This window comes from Lissotriton vulgaris, chromosome 2_1, assembly GCF_964263255.1.
Source record: "Lissotriton vulgaris chromosome 2_1, aLisVul1.2, whole genome shotgun sequence".
NCBI lineage: Eukaryota > Metazoa > Chordata > Amphibia > Caudata > Salamandridae > Lissotriton > Lissotriton vulgaris.
This window is the reverse complement of record NC_141687.1, coordinates 553,312,053-553,331,358: the sequence shown is the minus strand read 5'-3', so window position 1 is coordinate 553,331,358 and position 19,306 is coordinate 553,312,053. Positions and strand designations below refer to the sequence as shown.

At 43.8% G+C, this 19,306-nt stretch overlaps 1 protein-coding gene across 1 annotated transcript in view; it reads left to right on the top strand.

Annotated features, from left to right (window-relative positions):
• Positions 1 to 19,306, top strand: part of KANSL1L (KAT8 regulatory NSL complex subunit 1 like) — a 2,604,205-nt gene that overhangs the window by 2,162,459 nt on the left and 422,440 nt on the right. The gene's annotated exons all lie outside the window — the stretch shown is intronic.

Genomic DNA, 19,306 nt, shown 5'->3' with positions numbered 1-19,306 from the left:
TAATAAACTAAAGTCTGTCCCAATGTCAGCGACAAACAGACTATACTGCCCTCGCAATCAACTCAGTTATCTGACAGACATTGAGTTACAAACCCTTTTGCTAAAATATGAACCACCCCCCAATCTTCCCACTAAGTTAGACGAACATATCATTCAGACAGTCCCAATTAACGCAAGTAGAATTGCAAAGACTAGTCATAGAATACCAAACTTCAACAACCTAAAACATGTGATTCCAATTCCCGAAAAGCAAGATTCATTATCGACCAACTACAGAAACCCATTTGGTATTTACTACTCAACTGTCGGTCAGCAAAGAAATATGCAGCGGGCCTAGCCGACCTCATCTTAAACCAGGGAATCAACTTAACTATCCTAACAGAATCATGGCTATTGGATTTATCCTCCCCATGCCTAGATCTATTAGTACCCCCAAACTACTGCATTGTGAAACTAGACAGGCTAAACAAAAATGGCGGTAGCATCGCCTGTATACATAGATCTGACATCGCCTTTACGAAAGTACAATCAGACCCCTTAGAATCTTGTGAATATCTCGGGCTATCATTAAGATCCTTAGACAATCAAATTTGCAAACTTCACGCATTTTACCACCCCCCAGGCAAAAACACCACGTTCATAGACCAGTTGATAGAAATCATCACAGCAAACACCTCTCCACATTCCATTTATATTTTCCTAGGAGACTTCTATTTTCACTGTGAGGATCATACTGACAATCAGATCAATCTACTTAAAACCTTCCTTGTAGATCAATCACTGGTTCAAGAATTTAACCCATTTAACCCATTTAAAAGGCTCTACCTTAGACTGGATCATCTCCAAAGAAAAAGTTATTGATAAAATCGAGATCATCCCCTGCGACTAGTCTGATCATCACATCATTACCTTCCAAATACCCCACCTAAAAATTAAAACCTCTTCACAGTCAATAAAACCCAGAAAATTGATTTGTGGCACCAGAGGGCTCAGTATGGAAAGTCTCACAGCATGCTGTGAGAAAGGACTGCAACCTCCTAACAACCTGGTAGACGTCAGTGACCTCACGGATTATTACGACAATATGATGACGAGTATAATAGAGGGCATAGCCCAATTAAAATGCAAAAGGGTCCCTGACAAAGATAAAAATCCTTGGTTTAATGGATCCCTCAGAGAAGAAAGATGATCACCCAGACTCACCGAGCGGAAATGGCGACAACACCCTTCCTCACCCTTTACTCTGTCTGGTGTCTAATAGGCTGTAGGGCTGTGATATCTCCGGCTGAGACCGGTGCTGGTATGCTGGACCAATGGGAAGTCCGTAGTACTCTTGGTATCCACATCCAGTGAAGCAACCACCAATCACAGACACCGTTAGTGACAACAGGCTGAGCACAATGGCAGCGGTCCGAGGGTTTCAAGCGCACAAAAAATATGTCAAACTTCTGAACAATAAATGCTTCCTTTCTACGATAGTTATACTTTTTGCTCTCTTCATCCTGCTGGTTGTGGGATAGTTTCTGTTACTGACCTACCCCCAGCTCCTCTGGCTACGACACTGACACCTGCAGAATATCTCCACTCCACCTTGTCACCCCATGAACTACCACGACGCCTGGAATTTCATGAACGATACTGTTGTACAATTATTGCACCAGCTTCAGCGTGTGATTAATACCTCTAACAGTTGGGTATGTGGTTCTCATGACACACACTGTCCCCTATTTCGTATATCCATTTTCTGTTTTTGGGTCCTGTATGGCTTGGAGGATGCTCGTCATCGATGCATATACGATCAATGGAACAACGAGCTCCATCATTGGCGATTTTTATGACACTTTCACCCGAAACAGAACAGGCAATGTCAGTAATCCTTTCTGCCCTACTACGACATCTGACATCTTGAACATCTCTTGTGCTGAACGCAATGAGATGGTTGTGTTCAACACCTCAAGTAGAATAATCTTCTCCCGCTTTCGGTCCAGACGCAAAGTTCCCATCAAATTGCAGGCTTTCAATGTGATCAACACGCATGGCCAAGTGTGCATAAAAGGACTGGTGACCCGGGAGGTAGGGGTCAGTACACTGAATATTACCTCACCACCAGTCCTAATCGCTTCTCCAAATACCTATTTTGTTTGTGGACAGTCTGCTTATACCTGGCTTCCAGGAAATTGCTCGGGTGTGTGTTATTTGGCCTTTCTTCTTCCCCCTACCTTTACTGCTGTTGGGACACATCATTTGACCAATCCCCACCTCCGCAATCGTATGCCTAGTGGAGTAATTGAGGGCGATGACACTGCAGGACAGGAGGCGGGGGACTTCTTCAAAGGTTACCTGCGGTTCTTGCGTCCTATGGTGAACAGCCGCAGCATACGACACCTTACCCGAGTGGTGGTGGCAACCATTAATGAAACAGCAGGGGCATTGGGCAACATCACCGCAGTGCTTCAGGCGAACCGCCTGATGACACTACAACATTGAATGGTACTTGACATCATCCTTGCTGACCGTGGTGGTGTATGTAAACTAATCGGCTCCTGCTGCTGCATTTATATACCTGATAAAGCTGTATCAGTCTATCAAGCTATCCAACGTCTGCATAAACTTCCCTCTGAGATTCATCAACAACAAGACGACTGGTCCCTCATGGGCTGGATTTGGGGCCTCCTTTCCAGATGGTGATGGGTCATCCTCATTTTTTTGCCTTAGAAACAGCAGTCATCATCTCATGCTGCCTGTGTATCCAGTGCTTGCCTTGCCTATGCTTTGTGCTATGTGTACACAGACCCTTAAAAGTTCCCCGGTCAGTACATGTGACACCAACGTAAGGATAATGCTTCAACAAGAGATAGGCAACCTAATGCAGATAGACATTTCTTAAGTACATGTTTTGCCACTCAGTGGCAAAAGGAGGGTCTGAAGAAAATACGTTTTTACTAGGTCCTATTAATTTCCTTACATTCCTCCATTTCTTGCCATCTTGTGACAAAACCCTGCCTACAGCCTCCATTTCTGCTGATGCTTAAAACAACTATCACATACCCAAGCCCCCTGTTCTTTGCAGTTAACCAATTCATCAACAGAAAGACATGAGACACCTACGCCCTGTGTAAACAAGCTTGTTTTTCATCTTCTGCTCCCTGCTTGGTAAACATCCTTGATGCCGTGATCCGGTCATCTGGACAATGGTCTGACTGACCGAGCCTTGATCAAGCTGATTGAACAATGGTCTGACTGACCGAGCCTTGATCAAGCTGATTGAAAAATGGTCTGAATGCTGAGTCTTGATCAAGCTGATTGAACAATGGTCTGAATGCTGAGCCTTGATCAGGTCATCAACTACAAACACCGCCTTGATCAGGTCATGAACTACAAACACTGCCTTGATCAGGTCATCAACTACAAACACCGCCCTGATTGAACAATGGACTGAATTCCAAAAGAGTGGAATAAAAATGTATATAAGGCTTGTTCGCTGTGGAGTAAAGCAGCAGCCTCCTGGGTTTTGTCTCTGACTAGCTTGGGACTCTGTTCCATAGCCTGGGCTATTGTAGTAAAGGTGGTTCTCTCTGCAGACAAAGGCTTCCAGGTCCACTTCATTATATAAGCAGGGTAAGAGTAGACTCAGGTGATTCCCGCACCGCCAAGCCCCCACTCCTCCTTGAGGTGGGCTTTTCTTGGTTCTACAGGAGAGCATTGTGGAGAATTATGGGCTGGCCCGAATTGCTTCCCGTCTCCTCTCACCTGAGGATTGCTACTCGGCTAGTTTGACTTGGTTCCCTCTGGCTGTGAGCAGAGGGGTTCCTGTGAGCAGAAGCGTGCTTTTGAGTGGGGCTTAGGTGAATTGTGTGCTAGGGAGAGGTGACCATTTTAAACTTTTGATTTGCAGGCGTCTGCCACCCATTGTGGGAGTTAAAGCTCAAATAGAAATAGAAGAGGCGACCTGTGCCCTCTTCCCTGGACCTTTACCCCATTTTCCATGGAAATAGAAAAAGGGGTGCAACCTTCTTACATGGATGGCAGCCATCTTGGTTCGGCCTTTACCTCACTATCCATGGAAATAGAAAAAGGGTGCAACCTTCAAATATGTATGGCACCCATAATTGATTGGTCAGTACTCTTCAATCCCTCACATTATTAATATTGTGAGGGATTGACCAACCACATACCTCAATAAGACAAATTAAGAAAGAATATACCCGCCATTGGGAATCCGGATGATCATTGAAACAGATCTATTTTGCATGCACCAACATCAAGGCAGGCATGTTGGATTAGCTCCCATTCAATGAGATATCAGTTTACAGTGTATATTCCACATCACAGAACATTTAACAACCAAGGAAACATATAACTGAAGATAGCTTTATATTCCTCCTCCTGCTACAAGAAAGACATAGTATTTGAGGATTCAAGAATAAAAGGACAGAAACCATTACTCATAATCTTAGCAGGGACCTACCTGAAATCTGAAGGCAGGAACTCCTATACAATCTCATACCTCCCTAATCTCTCTAAAAATGCCACCAAATCCTTTAAACACAATTTCTTAGAAAAACCCCAGAAATCTTAATCTCAGACCACTCCTTCAATATAAAAAAGGTGCCATTATTAACGACCTAATATTTTTCACCATTAAAATGGATAAATGGTGCAACACCCTAAATAATGTGCTTAAGGTACAGGAAATGAGAAACCTTCCTTACGGCATTAAGATGCTAATAACACCCTCTCAAAAACTAAGAGCTACACTGAATATAACATGCTACAAGAACGGCACGATTCTTACACAAGCCGCCAAAAAAGAATTGAAACGCTTCGACTAATATTTCTCAACCTTAAAAGAACACGTTCTTAACAGCCCTCACTGAAGACACCTGCCCAATAATAAATCGCAAGCCATTTCCCCACACAGGAATCAATCTGCCAAGACAGAAAACATCACCGCTATAGAGCCCAAACAGTTGAAAATGGAATCCAGAAGCTCCATAGCTAAGAGTAAGAGCCCACATCTATCTAAATCCACATTATCCCCTACTAACCACAGAGCTTATAGATCCGAAGCAAGCACCAACACAGGTCCTAACCCCGTATTGGAAAATGTTGTTAGGACGGAAACAGCAGTCACTGACAGGGATAATTGGAGATGTACTTATACAACAAGCACTTAGAACGGTGACACAGCAATAAGACATAAGAAAATATGCACTGATTATCCCAACAGTAGCCCAAATCCTCAAGAGACAACTAATTCTAACATACCAACAGGGTCACCCATACTACTTCTTGTCTCTCCTCAACCTGGTATGGAGTTTGTAAATCTCAGCTCTCTTAATCCCAGTATGGAATGTGATAATCTCAGCTCCCATTCAAGCAAAACTTACAAATCCACGCAACTCGCTATCAGGGATATGAAGAACCTCTGGAGCTCCTACACAAATACGCTCACAATACCCATAATAAACTAAAGTCTGTCCCAATATCAGCGACAAACAGACTATACTGCCCTCGCAATCAACTCAGTTATCTGACAGACATTGAGTTACAAACCCTTTTGCTAAAATATGAACCACCCTCCAATCTTCCCACTAAGTTAGACGAACATATCATTCAGACAGTCCCAATTAACGCAAGTAGAATTGCAAAGACTAGTCATAGAATACCAAACTTCAACAACCTAAAACATGTGATTCCAATTCCCGAAAAGCAAGATTCATTATCGACCAACTACAGAAACCCATTTGGTATTTACTACTCAACTGTCGGTCAGCAAAGAAATATGCAGCGGGCCTAGCCGACCTCCTCTTAAACCAGGGAATCAACTTAACTATCCTAACAGAATCATGGCTATTGGATTTATCCTCCCCATGCCTAGATCTATTAGTACCCCCAAACTACTGCATTGTGAAACTAGACAGGCTAAACAAAAATGGCGGTAGCATCGCCTGTATACATAGATCTGACATCGCCTTTACGAAAGTACAATCAGACCCCTTAGAATCTTGTGAATATCTCGGGCTATCATTAAGATCCTTAGACAATCAAATTTGCAAACTTCACGCATTTTACCACCCCCCAGGCAAAAACACCACGTTCATAGACCAGTTGATTGAAATCATCACAGCAAACACCTCCCCACATACCATTTATATTTTCCTAGGAGACTTCTATTTTCACTGTGAGGATCATACTGACAATCAGATCAATCTACTTAAAACCTTCCTTGTAGATCAATCACTGGTTCAAGAACGCAATCTATCAACCCATTGTAAAAAGGTTCTACCTTAGACTGGATCATCTCCAAAGAAAAAGTTATTGATAAAATCGAGATCATCCCCTGCGACTAGTCTGATCATCACATCATTACCTTCCAAATACCCCACCTAAAAATGAAAACCTCTTCACAGTCAATAAAACCCAGAAAATTGATTTGTGGCACCAGAGGGCTCAGTATGGAAAGTCTCACAGCATGCTGTGAGAAAGGACTGCAACCTCCTAACAACCTGGTAGACGTCAGTGACCTCACGGATTATTACGACAATATGATGATGAGCATAATAGAGGGCATAGCCCAATTAAAATGCAAAAGGGTCCCTGACAAAGATAAAAATCCTTGGTTTAATGGATCCCTCAGAGAAGAAAGACGATCACCCAGACTCACCGAGCGGAAATGGCGACAACACCCTTCCTCACCCTTTACTCTGTCTGGTGTCTAATAGGCTGTAGGGCTGTGATATCTCCGGCTGAGACCGGTGCTGGTATGCTGGACCAATGGGAAGTCCGTAGTACTCTTGGTATCCACATCCAGTGAAGCAACCACCAATCACAGACACCGCTAGTGACAACAGGCTGAGCACAATGGCAGCGGTCCGAGGGTTTCAAGCGCACAAAAAATATGTCAAACTTCTGAACAATAAATGCTTCCTTTCTACGATAGTTATACTTTTTGCTCTCTTCATCCTGCTGGTTGTGGGATGGTTTCTGTTACTGACCTACCCCCAGCTCCTCTGGCTACGACACTGACACCTGCAGAATATCTCCACTCCACCTTGTCACCCCATGAACTACCACGACGCCTGGAATTTCATGAACAATACTGTTGTACAATTATTGCACCAGCTTCAGCGTGTGATTAATACCTCTAACAGTTGGGTATGTGGTTCTCATGACACACACTGTCCCCTATTTCGTATATCCATTTTCTGTTTTGGGGTCCTGTATGGCTTGGAGGATGCTCGTCATCGATGCATATACGATCAATGGAACAACGAGCTCCATCATTGGCGATTTTTATGACACTTTCACCCGAAACAGAACAGGCAATGTCAGTAATCCTTTCTGCCCTACTACGACATCTGACATCTTGAACATCTCTTGTGCTGAACGCAATGAGATGTTTGTGTTCAACACCTCAAGTAGAATAATCTTCTCCCGCTTTCGGTCCAGACGCAAAGTTCCCATCAAATTGCAGGCTTTCAATGTGATCAACACGCATGGCTAAGTGTGCATAAAAGGACTGGTGACCCGGGAGGTAGGGGTCAGCACACTGAATATTACCTCACCACCAGTCCTAATCGCTTCTCCAAATACCTGTTTTGTTTGTGGACAGTCTGCTTATACCTGGCTTCCAGGAAATTGCTCGGGTGTGTGTTATTTGGCCTTTCTTCTTCCCCCTACCTTTACTGCTGTTGGGACACATCATTTGACCAATCCCCACCTCCGCAATCGTATGCCTAGTGGAGTAATTGAGGGCGATGACACTGCAGGACAGGAGGCGGGGGACTTCTTCAAAGGTTACCTGCGGTTCTTGCATCCTATGGTGAACAGCCGCAGCATACGACACCTTACCCGAGTGATGGTGGCAACCATTAATGAAACAGCAGGGGCATTGGGCAACATCACCGCAGAGCTTCAGGCGAACCGCCTGATGACACTAAGACATTGAATGGTACTTGACATCATCCTTGCTGACCGTGGTGGTGTATGTAAACTAATCGGCTCCTGCTGCTGCATTTATATACCTGATAAAGCTCTATCAGTCTATCAAGCTATCCAACGTCTGCATAAACTTCCCTCTGAGATTCATCAACAACAAGACGACTGGTCCCTCATGGGCTGGATTTGGGGCCTCCTTTCCAGATGGTGATGGGTCATCCTCATTTTTTTGCCTTAGAAACAGCAGTCATCATCTCATGCTGCCTGTGTATCCAGTGCTTGCCTTGCCTATGCTTTGTGCTATGTGTACACAGACCCTTAAAAGTTCCCCGGTCAGTACATGTGACACCAACATAAGGATAATGCTTCAACAAGAGATAGGCAACCTAATGCAGATAGACATTTCTTAAGAACATGCTTTGCCACTCAGTGGCAAAAGGAGGGTCTGAAGAAAATACGTTTTTACTAGGTCCTATTAATTTCCTTACATTCCTCCATTTCTTGCCATCTTGTGACAAAACCCTGCCTACAGCCTCCATTTCTGCTGATGCTTAAAACAACTATCACATACCCAAGCCCCCTGTTCTTTGCAGTTAACCAATTCATCAACAGAAAGCCATGAGACACCTACGCCCTGTGTAAACAAGCTTGTTTTTCATCTTCTGCTCCCTGCTTGGTAAACATCCTTGATGCCGTGATCCGGTCATCTGGACAATGGTCTGACTGACCGAGCCTTGATCAAGCTGATTGAACAATGGTCTGACTGACCGAGCCTTGATCAAGCTGATTGAAAAATGGTCTGAATGCTGAGTCTTGATCAAGCTGATTGAACAATGGTCTGAATGCTGAGCCTTGATCAGGTCATCAACTACAAACAACGCCTTGATCAGGTCATGAACTACAAACACTGCCTTGATCAGGTCATCAACTACAAACACCGCCCTGATTGAACAATGGACTGAATTCCAAAAGAGTGGAATAAAAATGTATATAAGGCTTGTTCGCTGTGGAGTAAAGCAGCAGCCTCCTGGGTTTTGTCTCTGACTAGCTTGGGACTCTGTTCCATAGCCTGGGCTATTGTAGTAAAGGTGGTTCTCTCTGCAGACAAAGGCTTCCAGGTCTACTTCATTATATAAGCAGGGTAAGAGTAGACTCAGGTGAACCCCGCACCGCCAAGCCCCCACTCCTCCTTGAGGTGGGCTTTTCTTGGTTCTACAGGAGAGCATTGTGGAGAATTATGGGCTGGCCCGAATTGCTTCCCGTCTCCTCTCACCTGAGGATTGCTACTCGGCTAGTTTGACTTGGTTCCCTCTGGCTGTGAGCAGAGGGGTTCCTGTGAGCAGAAGCGTGCTTTTGAGTGGGGCTTAGGTGAATTGTGTGCTAGGGAGAGGTGACCATTTTAAACTTTTGATTTGCAGGCGTCTGCCGCCCATTGTGGGAGTTAAAGCTCAAATAGAAATAGAAGAGGCGACCTGTGCCCTCTTCCCTGGACCTTTACCCCATTTTCCATGGAAATAGAAAAAGGGGTGCAACCTTCTTACATGGATGGCAGCCCTCTTGGTTCGGTCTTTACCTCACTATCCATGGAAATAGAAAAAGGGTGCAACCTTCAAATATGGATGGCACCCATCATTGATTGGTCAGTACTCTTCAATCCCTCACATTATTAATATTGTGAGGGATTGACCAACCACATACCTCAATAAGACAAATTAAGAAAGAATATACCCGCCATTGGGAATCCGGATGATCATTGAAACAGGTCCGCTCTGGAGAGATCTAAAACAACCAATGAAGATTGAAACAGATCTATTTTGCATGCACCAACATCAAGGCAGGCATGTTGGATTAGCTCCCATTCAATGAGATATCAGTTTACAGTGTATATTCCACATCACAGAACATTTAACAACCAAGGAAACATATAACTGAAGATAGCTTTATATTCCTCCTCCTGCTACAAGAAAGACATAGTAGTTGAGGATTCAAGAATAAAAGGACAGAAACCATTACTCATAATCTTAGCAGGGACCTACCTGAAATCTGAAGGCAGGAACTCCTATACAATCTCATACCTCCCTAATCTCTCTAAAAATGCTACCAAATCCTTTAAACACAATTTCTTAGAAAAACCCCAGAAATCTTAATCTCAGACCACTCCTTCAATATAAAAAAGGTGCCATTATTAACGACCTAATATTTTTCACCATTAAAATGGATAAATGGTGCAACACCCTAAATAATGTGCTTAAGGTACAGGAAATGAGAAACCTTCCTTACGGCCTTAAGATGCTAATAACACCCTCTCAAAAACTAAGAGCTACACTGAATATAACATGCTACAAGAACGGCACGATTCTTACACAAGCCGCCAAAAAAGAATTGAAACGCTTCGACTAATATTTCTCAACCTTAAAAGAACACGTTCTTAACAGCCCTCACTCAAGAAACCTGCCAAATAATAAATCGCAAGCCATTTCCCCACACAGGAATCAATCTGCCAAGACAGAAAACATCACCGCTATAGAGCCCAAACAGTTGAAAATGGAATCCAGAAGCTCCATAGCTAAGAGTAAGAGCCCACATCTATCTAAATCCACATTATCCCCTACTAACCACAGAGCTTATAGATCCGAAGCAAGCACCAACACAGGTCCTAACCCTGTATTGGAAAATGTTGTTAGGACGGAAACAGCAGTCACTGACAGGGATAATTGGAGATGTACTTATACAACAAGCACTTAGAACGGTGACACAGCAATAAGACATAAGAAAATATGCACTGATTATCCCAACAGTAGCCCAAATCCTCAAGAGACAACTAATTCTAACATACCAACAGGGTCACCCATACTACTTCTTGTCTCTCCTCAACCTGGTATGGAGTTTGTAAATCTCAGCTCTCTTAATCCCAGTATGGAATGTGATAATCTCAGCTCCCATTCAAGCAAAACTTACAAATCCACGCAACTCGCTATCAGGGATATGAAGAACCTCTGGAGCTCCTACACATATACGCTCACAATACCCATAATAAACTAAAGTCTGTCCCAATGTCAGCGACAAACAGACTATACTGCCCTCGCAATCAACTCAGTTATCTGACAGACATTGAGTTACAAACCCTTTTGCTAAAATATGAACCACCCCCCAATCTTCCCACTAAGTTAGACGAACATATCATTCAGACAGTCCCAATAAACGCAAGTAGAATTGCAAAGACTAGTCATAGAATACCAAACTTCAACAACCTAAAACATGTGATTCCAATTCCCGAAAAGCAAGATTCATTATCGACCAACTACAGAAACCCATTTGGTATTTACTACTCAACTGTCGGTCAGCAAAGAAATATGCAGCGGGCCTAGCCGACCTCATCTTAAACCAGGGAATCAACTTAACTATCCTAACAGAATCATGGCTATTGGATTTATCCTCCCCATGCCTAGATCTATTAGTACCCCCAAACTACTGCATTGTGAAACTAGACAGGCTAAACAAAAATGGCGGTAGCATCGCCTGTATACATAGATCTGACATCGCCTTTACGAAAGTACAATCAGACCCCTTAGAATCTTGTGAATATCTCAGGCTATCATTAAGATCCTTAGACAATCAAATTTGCAAACTTCACGCATTTTACCACCCCCCAGGCAAAAACACCACGTTCATAGACCAGTTGATAGAAATCATCACAGCAAACACCTCTCCACATTCCATTTATATTTTCCTAGGAGACTTTTATTTTCACTGTGAGGATCATACTGACAATCAGATCAATCTACTTAAAACCTTCCTTGTAGATCAATCACTGGTTCAAGAACGCAATCTATCAACCCATTTAAAAGGCTCTACCTTAGACTGGATCATCTCCAAAGAAAAAGTTATTGATAAAATCGAGATCATCCCCTGCGACTAGTCTGATCATCACATCATTACCTTCCAAATACCCCACCTAAAAATGAAAACCTCTTCACAGTCAATAAAACCCAGAAAATTGATTTGTGGCACCAGAGGGCTCAGTATGGAAAGTCTCACAGCATGCTGGGAGAAAGGACTGCAACCTCCTAACAACCTGGTAGACGTCAGTGACCTCACGGATTACTACGACAATATGATGACGAGCATAATAGAGGGCATAGCCCAATTAAAATGCAAAAGGGTCCCTGACAAAGATAAAAATCCTTGGTTTAATGGATCCCTCAGAGAAGAAAGACGATCACCCAGACTCACCGAGCTGAAATGGCGACAACACCCTTCCTCACCCTTTACTCTGTCTGGTGTCTAATAGGCTGTAGGGCTGTGATATCTCCGGCTGAGACCGGTGCTGGTATGCTGGACCAATGGGAAGTCCGTAGTACTCTTGGTATCCACATCCAGTGAAGCAACCACCAATCACAGACACCGCTAGTGACAACAGGCTGAGCACAATGGCAGCGGTCCGAGGGTTTCAAGCGCACAAAAAATATGTCAAACTTCTGAACAATAAATGCTTCCTTTCTACGATAGTTATACTTTTTGCTCTCTTCATCCTGCTGGTTGTGGGATGGTTTCTGTTACTGACCTACCCCCAGCTCCTCTGGCTACGACACTGACACCTGCAGAATATCTCCACTCCACCTTGTCACCCCATGAACTACCACGACGCCTGGAATTTCATGAACAATACTGTTGTACAATTATTGCACCCGCTTCAGCGTGTGATTAATACCTCTAACAGTTGGGTATGCGGTTCTCATGACACACACTGTCCCCTATTTCGTATATCCATTTTCTGTTTTTGGGTCCTGTATGGCTTGGAGGATGCTCGTCATCGATGCATATACGATCAATGGAACAACGAGCTCCATCATTGGCGATTTTTATGACACTTTCACCCGAAACAGAACAGGCAATGTCAGTAATCCTTTCTGCCCTACTACGACATCTGACATCTTGAACATCTCTTGTGCTGAACGCAATGAGATGGTTGTGTTCAACACCTCAAGTAGAATAATCTTCTCCCGCTTTCGGTCCAGACGCAAAGTTCCCATCAAATTGCAGGCTTTCAATGTGATCAACACGCATGGCCAAGTGTGCATAAAAGGACTGGTGACCCGGGAGGTAGGGGTCAGTACACTGAATATTACCTCACCACCAGTCCTAATCGCTTCTCCAAATACCTATTTTGTTTGTGGACAGTCTGCTTATACCTGGCTTCCAGGAAATTGCTCGGGTGTGTGTTATTTGGCCTTTCTTCTTCCCCCTACCTTTACTGCTGTTGGGACACATCATTTGACCAATCCCCACCTCCGCAATCGTATGCCTAGTGGAGTAATTGAGGGTGATGACACTGCAGGACAGGAGGCGGGGGACTTCTTCAAAGGTTACCTGCGGTCTTGCGTCCTATGGTGAACAGCCGCAGCATACGACACCTTACCCGAGTGGTGGTGGCAACCATTAATGAAACAGCAGGGGCATTGGACAACATCACCGCAGAGCTTCAGGCGAACCGCCTGATGACACTACAACATTGAATGGTACTTGACATCATCCTTGCTGACCGTGGTGGTGTATGTAAACTAATCGGCTCCTGCTGCTGCATTTATATACCTGATAAAGCTGTATCAGTCTATCAAGCTATCCAACGTCTGCATAAACTTCCCTCTGAGATTCATCAACAACAAGACGACTGGTCCCTCATGGGCTGGATTTGGGGCCTCCTTTCCAGATGGTGATGGGTCATCCTCATTTTTTTGCCTTAGAAACAGCAGTCATCATCTCATGCTGCCTGTGTATCCAGTGCTTGCCTTGCCTATGCTTTGTGCTATGTGTACACAGACCCTTAAAAGTTCCCCGGTCAGTACATGTGACACCAACGTAAGGATAATGCTTCAACAAGAGATAGGCAACCTAATGCAGATAGACATTTCTTAAGAACATGTTTTGCCACTCAGTGGCAAAAGGAGGGTCTGAAGAAAATATGTTTTTACTAGGTCCTATTAATTTCCTAACATTCCTCCATTTCTTGCCATCTTGTGACAAAACCCTGCCTACAGCCTCCATTTCTGCTGATGCTTAAAACAACTATCACATACCCAAGCCCCCTGTTCTTTGCAGTTAACCAATTCATCAACAGAAAGCCATGAGACACCTACGCCCTGTGTAAACAAGCTTGTTTTTCATCTTCTGCTCCCTGCTTGGTAAACATCCTTGATGCCGTGATCCGGTCATCTGGACAATGGTCTGACTGACCAAGCTTTGATCAAGCTGATTGAACAATGGTCTGACTGACCGAGCCTTGATCAAGCTGATTGAAAAATGGTCTGAATGCTGAGTCTTGATCAAGCTGATTGAACAATGGTCTGAATGCTGAGCCTTGATCAGGTCATCAACTACAAACACCGCCTTGATCAGGTCATGAACTACAAACACTGCCTTGATCAGGTCATCAACTACAAACACCGCCCTGATTGAACAATGAACTGAATTCCAAAAGAGTGGAATAAAAATGTATATAAGGCTTGTTCGCTGTGGAGTAAAGCAGCAGCCTCCTGGGTTTTGTCTCTGACTAGCTTGGGACTCTGTTCCATAGCCTGGGCTATTGTAGTAAAGGTGGTTCTCTCTGCAGACAAAGGCTTCCAGGTCCACTTCATTATATAAGCAGTTTAAGAGTAGACTCAGGTGATTCCCGCACCGCCAAGCCCCCACTCCTCCTTGAGGTGGGCTTTTCTTGGTTCTACAGGAGAGCATTGTGGAGAATTATGGACTGGCCCGAATTGCTTCCCGTCTCCTCTCACCTGAGGATTGGTTTGACTTGGTTCCCTCTGGCTGTGAGCAGAGGGGTTCCTGTGAGCAGAAGCGTGCTTTTGAGTGGGGCTTAGGTGAATTGTGTGCTAGGGAGAGGTGACCATTTTAAACTTTTGATTTGCAGGCGTCTGCCGCCCATTGAGGGAGTTAAAGCTCAAATAGAAATAGAAGAGGCGACCTGTGCCCTCTTCCCTGGACCTTTACCCCATTTTCCATGGAAATAGAAAAAGGGGTGCAACCTTCTTACATGGATGGCAGCCCTCTTGGTTCGGTCTTTACCTCACTATCCATGGAAATAGAAAAAGGGTGCAACCTTCAAATATGGATGGCACCCATCATTGATTGGTCAGTACTCTTCAATCCCTCACATTATTAATATTGTGAGGGATTGACCAACCACATCCCTCAATAAGACAAATTAAGAAAGAATATACCCGCCATTGGGAATCCGGATGATCATTGAAACAGGTCCGCTCTGGAGAGATCTAAAACAACCAATGAAGATTGAAACAGATCTATTTTGCATGCATCAACATCAAGGCAGGCATGTTGGATTAGCTCCCATTCAATGAGATATCAGTTTACAGTGTATATTCCACATCACAGAACATTTAACAACCAAGGAAACATATAACTGAAGATAGCTTTATATTCCTCCTCCTGCTACAAGAAAGACATAGTATTTGAGGATTCAAGAATAATAAGGACAGAAACCATTACTCATAATCTTAGCAGGGACCTACCTGAAATCTGAAGGCAGGAACTCCTATACAATCTCATACCTCCCTAATCTCTCTAAAAATGCCACCAAATCCTTTAAACACAATTTACTTAGAAAAACCCCAGAAATCTTAATCTCAGACCACTCCTTCAATATAAAAAAGGTGCCATTATTAATGACCTAATATTTTTCACCTTTAAAATGGGTAAATGGTGCAACACCCTAAATAATGTGCTTAAGGTACAGGAAATGAGAAACCTTCCTTACGGCATTAAGATGCTAATAACACCCTCTCAAAAACTAAGAGCTACACTGAATATAACATGCTACAAGAACGGCACGATTCTTACACAAGCCGCCAAAAAAGAATTGAAACGCTTCGACTAATATTTCTCAACCTTAAAAGAACACGTTCTTAACAGCCCTCACTCAAGAAACCTGCCAAATAATAAATCGCAAGCCATTTCCCCACACAGGAATCAATCTGCCAAGACAGAAAACATCACCGCTATAGAGCCCAAACAGTTGAAAATGGAATCCAGAAGCTCCATAGCTAAGAGTAAGAGCCCACATCTATCTAAATCCACATTATCCCCTACTAACCACAGAGCTTATAGATCCGAAGCAAGCACCAACACAGGTCCTAACCCCGTATTGGAAAATGTTGTTAGGACGGAAACAGCAGTCACTGACAGGGATAATTGGAGATGTACTTATACAACAAGCACTTAGAACGGTGACACAGCAATAAGACATAAGAAAATATGCACTGATTATCCCAACAGTAGCCCAAATCCTCAAGAGACAACTAATTCTAACATACCAACAGGGTCACCCATACTACTTCTTGTCTCTCCTCAACCTGGTATGGAGTTTGTAAATCTCAGCTCTCTTAATCCCAGTATGGAATGTGATAATCTCAGCTCCCATTCAAGCAAAACTTACAAATCCACGCAACTCGCTATCAGGGATATGAAGAACCTCTGGAGCTCCTACACAAATACGCTCACAATACCCATAATAAACTAAAGTCTGTCCCAATGTCAGCGACAAACAGACTATACTGCCCTCGCAATCAACTCAGTTATCTGACAGACATTGAGTTACAAACCCTTTTGCTAAAATATGAACCACCCCCCAATCTTCCCACTAAGTTAGACGAACATATCATTCAGACAGTCCCAATAAACGCAAGTAGAATTGCAAAGACTAGTCATAGAATACCAAACTTCAACAACCTAAAACATGTGATTCCAATTCCCGAAAAGCAAGATTCATTATCGACCAACTACAGAAACCCATTTGGTATTTACTACTCAACTGTCGGTCAGCAAAGAAATATGCAGCGGGCCTAGCCGACCTCATCTTAAACCAGGGAATCAACTTAACTATCCTAACAGAATCATGGCTATTGGATTTATCCTCCCCATGCCTAGATCTATTAGTACCCCCAAACTACTGCATTGTGAAACTAGACAGGCTAAACAAAAATGGCGGTAGCATCGCCTGTATACATAGATCTGACATCGCCTTTACGAAAGTACAATCAGACCCCTTAGAATCTTGTGAATATCTCAGGCTATCATTAAGATCCTTAGACAATCAAATTTGCAAACTTCACGCATTTTACCACCCCCCAGGCAAAAACACCACGTTCATAGACCAGTTGATAGAAATCATCACAGCAAACACCTCTCCACATTCCATTTATATTTTCCTAGGAGACTTTTATTTTCACTGTGAGGATCATACTGACAATCAGATCAATCTACTTAAAACCTTCCTTGTAGATCAATCACTGGTTCAAGAACGCAATCTATCAACCCATTTAAAAGGCTCTACCTTAGACTGGATCATCTCCAAAGAAAAAGTTATTGATAAAATCGAGATCATCCCCTGCGACTAGTCTGATCATCACATCATTACCTTCCAAATACCCCACCTAAAAATGAAAACCTCTTCACAGTCAATAAAACCCAGAAAATTGATTTGTGGCACCAGAGGGCTCAGTATGGAAAGTCTCACAGCATGCTGGGAGAAAGGACTGCAACCTCCTAACAACCTGGTAGACGTCAGTGACCTCACGGATTACTACGACAATATGATGACGAGCATAATAGAGGGCATAGCCCAATTAAAATGCAAAAGGGTCCCTGACAAAGATAAAAATCCTTGGTTTAATGGATCCCTCAGAGAAGAAAGACGATCACCCAGACTCACCGAGCTGAAATGGCGACAACACCCTTCCTCACCCTTTACTCTGTCTGGTGTCTAATAGGCTGTAGGGCTGTGATATCTCCGGCTGAGACCGGTGCTGGTATGCTGGACCAATGGGAAGTCCGTAGTACTCTTGGTATCCACATCCAGTGAAGCAACCACCAATCACAGACACCGCTAGTGACAACAGGCTGAGCACAATGGCAGCGGTCCGAGGGTTTCAAGCGCACAAAAAATATGTCAAACTTCTGAACAATAAATGCTTCCTTTCTACGATAGTTATACTTTTTGCTCTCTTCATCCTGCTGGTTGTGGGATGGTTTCTGTTACTGACCTACCCCCAGCTCCTCTGGCTACGACACTGACACCTGCAGAATATCTCCACTCCACCTTGTCACCCCATGAACTACCACGACGCCTGGAATTTCATGAACAATACTGTTGTACAATTATTGCACCCGCTTCAGCGTGTGATTAATACCTCTAACAGTTGGGTATGCGGTTCTCATGACACACACTGTCCCCTATTTCGTATATCCATTTTCTGTTTTTGGGTCCTGTATGGCTTGGAGGATGCTCGTCATCGATGCATATACGATCAATGGAACAACGAGCTCCATCATTGGCGATTTTTATGACACTTTCACCCGAAACAGAACAGGCAATGTCAGTAATCCTTTCTGCCCTACTACGACATCTGACATCTTGAACATCTCTTGTGCTGAACGCAATGAGATGGTTGTGTTCAACACCTCAAGTAGAATAATCTTCTCCCGCTTTCGGTCCAGACGCAAAGTTCCCATCAAATTGCAGGCTTTCAATGTGATCAACACGCATGGCCAAGTGTGCATAAAAGGACTGGTGACCCGGGAGGTAGGGGTCAGTACACTGAATATTACCTCACCACCAGTCCTAATCGCTTCTCCAAATACCTATTTTGTTTGTGGACAGTCTGCTTATACCTGGCTTCCAGGAAATTGCTCGGGTGTGTGTTATTTGGCCTTTCTTCTTCCCCCTACCTTTACTGCTGTTGGGACACATCATTTGACCAATCCCCACCTCCGCAATCGTATGCCTAGTGGAGTAATTGAGGGCGATGACACTGCAGGACAGGAGGCGGGGGACTTCTTCAAAGGTTACCTGCGGTTCTTGCGTCCTATGGTGAACAGCCGCAGCATACGACACCTTACCCGAGTGGTGGTGGCAACCATTAATGAAACAGCAGGGGCATTGGGCAACATCACCGCAGAGCTTCAGGCGAACCGCCTGATGACACTACAACATTGAATGGTACTTGACATCATCCTTGCTGACCGTGGTGGTGTATGTAAACTAATCGGCTCCTGCTGCTGCATTTATATACCTGATAAAGCTGTATCAGTCTATCAAGCTATCCAACGTCTGCATAAACTTCACTCTGAGATTCATCAACAACAAGACGACTGGTCCCTCATGGGCTGGATTTGGGGCCTCCTTTCCAGATGGTGATGGGTCATCCTCATTTTTTTGCCTTAGAAACAGCAGTCATCATCTCATGCTGCCTGTGTATCCAGTGCTTGCCTTGCCTATGCTTTGTGCTATGTGTACACAGACCCTTAAAAGTTCCCCGGTCAGTACATGTGACACCAACGTAAGGAT